Below are 8,868 nucleotides of genomic sequence, written 5' to 3' on the forward strand. Positions count from 1 at the left end.
TTTCTTTCTTTCTTTCTTTCTTTCTTTCTTTCTTTCTTTCTTTCTTCCTTCCTTCCTTCCTTCCTTCCTTCCTTCCTTCCTTTCCTTCTTCCTTTCATCTCTCTCTCCCTTTCTTTCTTTCTTTCTTTCTTTCTCTTTTTCTTTCTGTCTCTCTGTCTCTGCCACTGTCTCTGTCTCTGTCTCTCTCTTTGTGGCTCTTTGTCTCTCTCTCTCCCTCCCTATCTCTCTGTCTCTCTGTGTCATTCTCTCTGCATGTCTGTCTCTCTCTCTCTCTCTCTGTATCTCTCTTTCTCTCACAGATAAGCTTGGGCAGCAAACCGGTACAGATAAGCCGTGGCAGCAATCCAGCCTGCCAAGCTCACAATTCTATTCTCCAACATTAGTTCCTGCATTGACTTCTGCAAGAGTCCTTTTTATAGTCTGGAGAGGAGCCTAATGACCACCAGCTGAATGCAATTACCTCCTGTACTTGCGCAACTGTTCCTGACGCCTATTAGCTCTTCGGTGCCAGGCATCCAGAAACAACTTACTACTGGCGCCTGGATCACTCTCCCTTGTCTCCTCCCCACTGGTCCAAGGCTCAGGCCCCACCTGGTGGCCAACCAGTCTCTCTATGCCCTGCTCGGAGTCGGAACCCTGTCCAGGGTCCTCCACATCCTCCAGAGCCAACTCATAGGGCCCCTCGCTTTTGAGGGTGGTGGCAGCTCCAACGGCTCCTGCTGGGCCACAACAGATTAGTAACACAGTTGTTAAATGAATCTGGCCTTACCATTGACTTTCTTTGTCAGAAGGTAACAAAGGGTGATCACATGACCCTGGGACTCTGCTACCATCATAAATACATGCCAGTTGCCAACTGTCTGAATTTTGATCACGTGACCGTGGGGATGCTTCAGCAGTTGTCATGGGAAAAATGGTCATCAGTCACTTTTCTCAGTGCGGTTGTAACTTTGAATGGTCACTAAATGAATAGCTGTAAATCCAGGACTGCCTGTATTGTACATGCCTCTTTGAGCTCAGAACAACAGGCAGGGTGTAGATCAGGGGTGGGTTCCTGGCAGTTCTAACCTCTTCTATAGAAGAGGTTCCACAAATCTACCGTGCCATTTAGAACCAGTTCCAGCTCCCTCCCCCCACCCATCCATGCATCATCAAGATGAAGAGCGAGAGGAGGAATTCTGGGAGTTGAAGTCCACAAGTCTTAAAGCTGTCAAGTTTGAACACCCCTGGGTTTTTTTCTAAAGGGTTAGGGTGCAAGGGTCTTGTAACTTGACAGCTTTAAGACTTGCATGCTTCAAATGCCAGAGTTTCTGAGCCAACATTTTGGTTGCTAAGCAAGAGCGTTGTTAAGTGAGTTTCACCACATTTTACAAGTTGGCCATGCCCATCCAGTTACATGGCTGGCAAGCCACTCCTACCCGATCACATGGCCAGTAAGCCACTCCCACCCAGTCACATGGCTGGCAAGCCACTCCCACAAAGCAGGCCACACCTACAGAAGAGGTTCTAAAAAAATTTGAAACTCACCGCTGGTGTAGATGTAACCAATAAATCAATAAAACAGCCTTTTCATGGGCCCAGGATCACCTATTGTTTATTCCTTATTGGCCACAAGCATATCTGAGAAAAAAAAACCCTCATTTATCCCAATTTTCCATGTGAAGTTTTTGAGAAAATCTTCTGTAGCTTGTGCATCGCTTCTTGGTGAGGACATGGAAACTTAACTTCTGATATGGCAGGGGTTTCATTCACTTGGGGTCTATATTCCAAGTGCATAAAACTCCCGCCATAACAGAAGTTTAGTTTCAATATATATATATATTGGTCTTCCTAACGTCTTGACCATTTGAATGCATTGCTTTTCTTTCATATCCTTCTTTGAGATTTATGTAATTGAGAAATGACATATAATTTTTTTAATAATAATAAATACATCTTTCCTCGAAGAAATGAATTGGCGAAATGAAATGAGCGGGCACTCAATCATCACTATACTTTAATTTAATGCTCATAGAAGCAGAGCAGAAATGAATGGGCCTTTCCTTTTTCCCTTTTTCTTTTTCACGTCAAGGAATGGTTTGCAGACTTACCAAAGAGCAGTACGAATCCTCAAGTCTACCAGTCAGCATCTTCCTCTGAGTTTTCCTTCTGAGATATTTGAGAACAAGGTAGCTTACCTGTTCATCTGTTTTGCTTTACGGATAATAGCTTTGAATTTGAAAGAAACTACTATATGTTAGTCCTCCATTTCAGGGCTGAACCAAGAGATGAAGAAGAAGCCTTGAACTTCAGTGGATGTTCTTGGTCATCCAGATCCTAGTAGTCTCAAAGGTGCTTTTTTTTCCCTTCAAAAGGAACCAATTGCATCACGATTCAAGTGACCCTGAGGCAGAGGTAGGTTCCTACCAGTTGACACCTATTCGGTAGAACCGGTTCGTCAAATCTACCGAACCAGTTAGAAGAGGTTCCACCAGTGGACCCGGAAAGCAGGCCACACCTACAGAAGAGGTTCCAACAATTTTTTGAAACCCACCACTGGTCCTTGGATATGATTATTCTATTCTATCACATTGATGTGATGCATGCTTCATAATAATAAGTATCTTTCTACCATTGTATTATGTGAGAATGAGGGCTTTATACTATGCTAGATTTGTTAGACATGGTTGAAATGACAATGAAAGCTTCCTATGCCATGTTTTATCTTCAAAACAAATCTGTAAGGAAGATTAAAGACAATTTCTTAGGGGTTTTTTTTTAAAAAAAAACTTTTAGGAAACAGTGCTTTCACACTGTACTTTCCAACTGGAGAACGAGGGGAACCTTTTAAGACCAGAATGCTTCACTCTCATATTTTAGAGCAAATTCTATTTAGCTTGGTGGTATTCGGTTGTTCACATAATTTATGATTTGCATTATAATTTAAGGGGCTCAAGTCTATTCACCTTGCAATGTTATGTAGCAAATCCACAGTTATGCAAATATGTACATTCTGCAATGGTCGTAAGTGTGAAAAACAGCCATTAGTCACTTTTTTCAGAGCCATTGTAACTTTGAACGGTTACTAACTGAACTCTTATAAGTCAAAGATTTTTACAAAAATACAAAAAGCTGCTTTGCTTGCAAAAAGCTGCCCTAAATACCAATCATTAGATTAGAAATACCTGCCACCTAGAGTTACAAATCAGTCAGGGTGCCAGAGCACCTTGAGGAATTAAAATAATTAAAATGCAGTTATTTCTTCCAGAAACCAGTTCTCCGAACTGCTTAGAAAGTTAACAACTGGTTCTAGCGAATAGGCGCGAACACATTGAATTCCATCACTGCGGTTCACTCCACCATGATAATTTTTAGATTTTTTTTTAGATATTTTATTAATATTTATAGGCCGCCCTTTTCCCCGAGGGGACTCAGGGCGGCTTACATAAAATAGGGAGGGGGGGTATAAACAATAAACATAAAACAATACATAAGAGTAAAATAGTATACAACATTCATTCTTCATTCGGGTGGGGACAGATTGTGATCTTATCCCCAGGCCTGACGGGATAGCCAGGTCTTAAGGGCTGTGTGGAAGGTCTGGACGGTGGTGAGGGTATGAATCTCCATGGGGAGATCGTTCCAAAGGGTCGGAGCTACTACTGAAAAGGCTCTCCTCCGTGTAGTTGCCAGTCGGCACTGACTGGCAGATGGTATTCGGAGGAGGCCCAGTCTATGTGATCTTATAGGTCGCAGGGAGGTAATTGGCAGGAGGCGGTCTCTCAAGTACGCAGATCCACTACCATGGAGGGCTTTATGGGTGGTAAGTAGCACCTTGAAGCGCACCCGGAGATCAACAGGTAGCCAGCGCAGCTCGCGGAGGATAGGTGTTATGTGGGCGAACCGCGGTGCGCCCACAATCACTCGCGCGGCCGCATTCTGGACTAGCTGAAGTCGCCGGATGCTCTTCAAGGGCCAGCCCCATGTAGAGCACATTGCAGTATTCCAGCCTAGAGGTCACAAGGCCCGAGTGACTGTTGTGAGAGCCTCCCGGTTCAGGTAGGGTCGCAACTGGCGTACCAGGCGAACCTGGGCAAATGCCCCCCTGGTCACAGCCGTCAGATGGTGGTCGAAAGTCAGCTGTGGATCCAGGAGGACTCCCAAGTTGCGAACCCTCTCTGAGGGGTATAAAATTGACCCCCCAGCCTGAGCGATGGAACACTGGTCGAATTATTGGGAGGGAAACACAACAGCCATTCGGTCTTCTCGGGTTGAGTACAAGCTTGTTAGCCCTCATCCAGTCCCTAACGGCATAATGGATAATGGCTTCTTTTTAAAATGTTTAGGAAAAGTCAGGATTGCTAGGAAAATTCTTTCCATCCATATTTTTTTGATTTACTGAGCCCTACATTCTTCTCTCTCACTTTTAGACTCAAAGATTGTTCGGTGTCATTTTCACTCTTAAAATAATACAAAAATAGTTAATATTCACTTTATGGACATGACCTTTCAAACAATAACGTGTGGTTTCTTTCCTCCTTAAACGAGTAATTCTTTCTCTTCTTTCTCTTGTTTTTAAGCAGGCAAGGGGGAGAACCCTACCCACCAGACAGGTCAAGCCAAATGAATCTAGATTGCTTTTAACTGCTTTGTATCATAGATATATTGATCCTTTTCACTAATGTGTTCGTATCAATCTTCAGTTTCCAGGCACTCATTCCTTAGGGCAAAGCTCCTTGAATTGTTACCTAGCATGAATGCCAGGCCCAGTGGAATAACTTTAAAAGGCATATTAGTCTAGCTCAGAACTGCTTATTATAACATTAAGAAAAAACTCAAGAACAGCTAAACTCTTTTCTGGATTTTAGCATTCTTCGGGGGGGCTGTTAGATCATTAGAACAGTGTTTCTCAACCTTGGTAACTTGAAGATGTCCGGACTTCAACTCCCAGCGAGTGCGAATGCTGGCTGGGGAATTCTGGGAGTTGAAATCTGGACATCTTCAAGTTGCCAAGGTTGAGAAACACTGCATTAGAATATTTGCCAATCAGTTTTTCAATAATTGCTACAGAACATGGAGGAAGTTCGAGAACTGCAAATTTTTTGAAAATTACACTTAGATGAATCTAAAAGCCACTCCGTGACATTTGCTATGCTAAGACAATCTTCACGGTGCTTGGGTGTTAAGTCGTAATAGCAGTTCTATATCATATGTTGTCTGCAACAATTCAGGTTATTTCTGGTTAACTATTCCATTACATTTCTTTCATGGAAGAAAAAGCCTTAATGCTTATTTTCTTCCCCTTGCTACTTGGCAATTAGTGTTAAGTACTGAACATACCATCCAGCCAAATTTAAGGACTTTGAAATCTCATTTAGTTGCCATGAGAAAGACTTAAAGTCACGGTTAACTCCACCGTTTAATTCAATAGGTGTTTTAAGGCAATTATGACTGAGGTTTTGTCTCGAGAGTCTGTTCTTGGCTAAAAGTCTTCCAGACCTTGGCCCTTAGGCTATGGAATTAGCTACCTAGCTCTATTTCCTTTGGTTTTCTGCTTTAGTAGCAGAGGTGGTTTAAGAGTTCAAATGGTACTCAGAATGTCTTAATTTCCCCAGAATAGAGTAAAAATAGTCCGCATTGAAGATTGACCTCTACTTACCTTTGCTACAGGTTGGCAAATATGAACTTTGCTCACACGCGCCCCCTCCACGCATGCACAGGACCTTTGATGCTCAGAGCATCAAAAATGGGCTGAATTGCACCCCTGCCTCATTAGCCATTTCTTGTCAGCCCTTCAAGGTAGGCCGGGTCAAGAAATAGAAGCAGGAATTCTTTATCGTTGTAGGGCTGAAGGACAGAATCTTGAAATCACTTGAGTTCCTCTCTACTCCTTTTTATTTTTATTTTATCGATTCATTAAATTTGTTTGCTGCATATCCGACTGTGAGGCAACTCTTAAAGAGTCATAAGACTTCATCTTAGACACACACATATAACGCCCCCCCCCCAAAAAAAAAATCAGGGCAGGTTTATTATGAATTTGTTTCTGATTCCTTCCACTTTCTTAGAGCTGATAGGTCTGGCCAACATCCAGGATTTCTACTGCAAGCAACATTAACATTTGGTGGTAGAAAACATCCAGGATTTCTATTACAAGCAAAATTAAGAATGGCACCAAGAAGGGGCAATGCAGAGGTGGGTTCCTACCAGTTCTCACCTATTCGGTAGAACCAGTTCGTCAAACCTACCGAACCGGTTAGAAGAGGTTCCACCAGTGGACCCGGAAAGCAGCCCACACCTACAGAAGAGGTTCCCAAAAATTTTTGAAACCCACCACTGGTCCTTGGATATGGTTATTCTACACTATCATGCTCCTATTTATAAAACTCAGTGCCTCTGTGGAAGGTAAGGATGACTACTGCGTTTGTGGTGCAATCAGAACATTGCATGTGTTGAAGTTGTTTTAACGCAAACCAAAGATGCCTTTTAAAAAACAAGTTTACATCATATTCTTATGCATGCCAGTGCTGTGTGTGAGGTAATTTAAGGTGGTTCTGACAAGTGTCGTCGGCATCTTCATATCCGGCCACGTGGGTGGCAAGCCACTCCCATCCGGTCACATGGGTGGCAAGCCACTCCCACAAAGGAGGCCACACCCACAGAGTAGGTTCGAACAATTTTTGAAACCCACCACTGGGGCAATGTATTAAATGTACCAGATTTACTGACTCTGAGGGAAGATGACCGAAAGGGGTTGCATAGACTTCCATGTTTTTGTACAGAGGCCAAAATAGCTCACAGATCAGAAATATTTTCTATGATTTTCTCAGCTTCCTTTTCTCCATTAGACTGCAGGTTATGCTATCACCATATGTGAAATTGTTCAGAATATGCTGCTGGTTTAGTGGCTAGCCTAATTTAAAATGTTTATTTAATAGCAGTACGAGCTATATCCCCTATGCTTTACTGTCAGTTCAAGACAGATATTTGCTTTGAGTACTTTGAAAACCTTGCAGAATACCTTTAATGGACTGAATTATTTTAGCAGTTCTATAAAAAACATGTAAATAATTCTATTACTCCTAGGTTTCCCAGACTATGATGCCTCTAAATCTGGTATACAATTTTAGCCATTTTAGCAGCAGCTGTTCACTAATGGAACCAACAGAATTTTGCTTTTTAGCCATTTGTATTCATCCCAAGGTATCTTGTACATATGTTTGGGAGCTATCAAAAGCAAACTTTTAGATTACACCATGGTCTACTCTGCATAGAAAGAAAGTGCAAAGTTGGTTTTAGGTAGAGTTTCCAAGTTGGCTTTAGACAATTAATAAAGACCAAAACAGGATTAATGCCAGCATAATAAAACAGAAGAATTCTAAAGGAAAAGATAAAGACCAGGATACATTATACCTCTGCTCCATGAGCTGCATTGCTTGCCAATTTGCTTCTGGGTTCAATTCAAGGTAGTGGGTTTAACCTTTAAAGCCCTTCATGATATGGGACCAATGTGTCTGAAGGACGGCCTCTGCCTGGTTAATTCAGCCCCTCCGCATCAGGGAACCCCTCCCTGGTTATTTCAACCCCTCCCCTTGCAGAGAAGGCATGTTGTCAGAGCCATCAACTAGGTTTCTACGTTTGATGGGTCCCTGGAGATGTACCTTCTCTGCAGTAGCACATGCCTTATGGAATATTCTTCTCTCAAAACTCAGATTATCTCCATCCCTTTTGACATTCTAGAAGGTCCACAAGACCTCTCTATGTCATCAGAGGTGGGGATCGCAGGGAACGTTTGAGAAATGCTCAAATGGTGCCATTGTTGCGGCCAATTTTATCCTTCCTTTGCCTAGAGGTTTAGTACATTTGTATTTATGCTACTTTTCTTAATGTAGTTTTTTTATATATACTATTTCTATATTGATGATTTTTATCCAATTGTCGTCAGCCATCCAGAGTTGCTATTGATAAGATGGACAGCTATTTAAGTTTGATAAAGAAATAAATAAAGCTACTGAATAAGCAAACTCAACTGACATTAACACTTAAAGCATGCTATCAGAGTCTGCCCAAGCGAACATCTTGTAAAACATAACTTGGCTAATTTAAGAAAACAAGGAGAACGGGGATGGATGAGAAGTCAGTTCCAGCTGAATGTTTGTATCAGGCCTGCAGTGGTTCCTTTAAGAATCTTTGGCCTGCCACGCTCTCATTAAGGTGGTGAATTAGCAAGGGGTAGAATGTGTTGTTTTCAAAATAAAAAATTCCTTTCTAGAAGCTCAAGGTCATCTTTTGTCTCCCAAACCTTTGCACCTGACCGGAAGAAGCTGGGTGTGGATGCCAGCCTGGAAGAAGAAGATTGGACCATGTGATGGATTGTGGGTGTGGGGACAAGATCATGAACTTTTAACTGGGTGGGATTCTGATGCAACTTCCAGAATTGGGATTCCATAGCACGATGCCAACATGCCTGCCTTATTAAATTGGAACTTTAAGCATAGTTTTGCCTTTGACTCTGATTTAATTCTGCATGATATTTGGAACGCTGACAGTTTGTGTGTGCTGGCCCAGTTTGGAACACCCAAATGCAATGGTACAGCTGTAATTGTCTCAAATGTGTTATATTTTACATTTCGGGGTTACGAGCCAAGGGTACTCGTAGTATGATTAAAAGGTGCAGAGAAGAATATTTATATTACACCATGTTCCAATGTAGCCATATTAGAGAGATAAACTTGTATGGTAGATTGCAAAGGAGGAAAATGAAGGGGAAGGTATATAAATGCATAGCTTCGCACACTAATCTAAAAAAGTCAGGCTGCTGAATGCCAATTGATGGCTGCGCATAGAACATAGTGACTGGGACAGTTCTGGCTTTTGTTACCTTTAAAA

Source organism: Thamnophis elegans, chromosome 4 (assembly GCF_009769535.1).
Source record: "Thamnophis elegans isolate rThaEle1 chromosome 4, rThaEle1.pri, whole genome shotgun sequence".
NCBI classification, from domain to species: domain Eukaryota; kingdom Metazoa; phylum Chordata; class Lepidosauria; order Squamata; family Colubridae; genus Thamnophis; species Thamnophis elegans.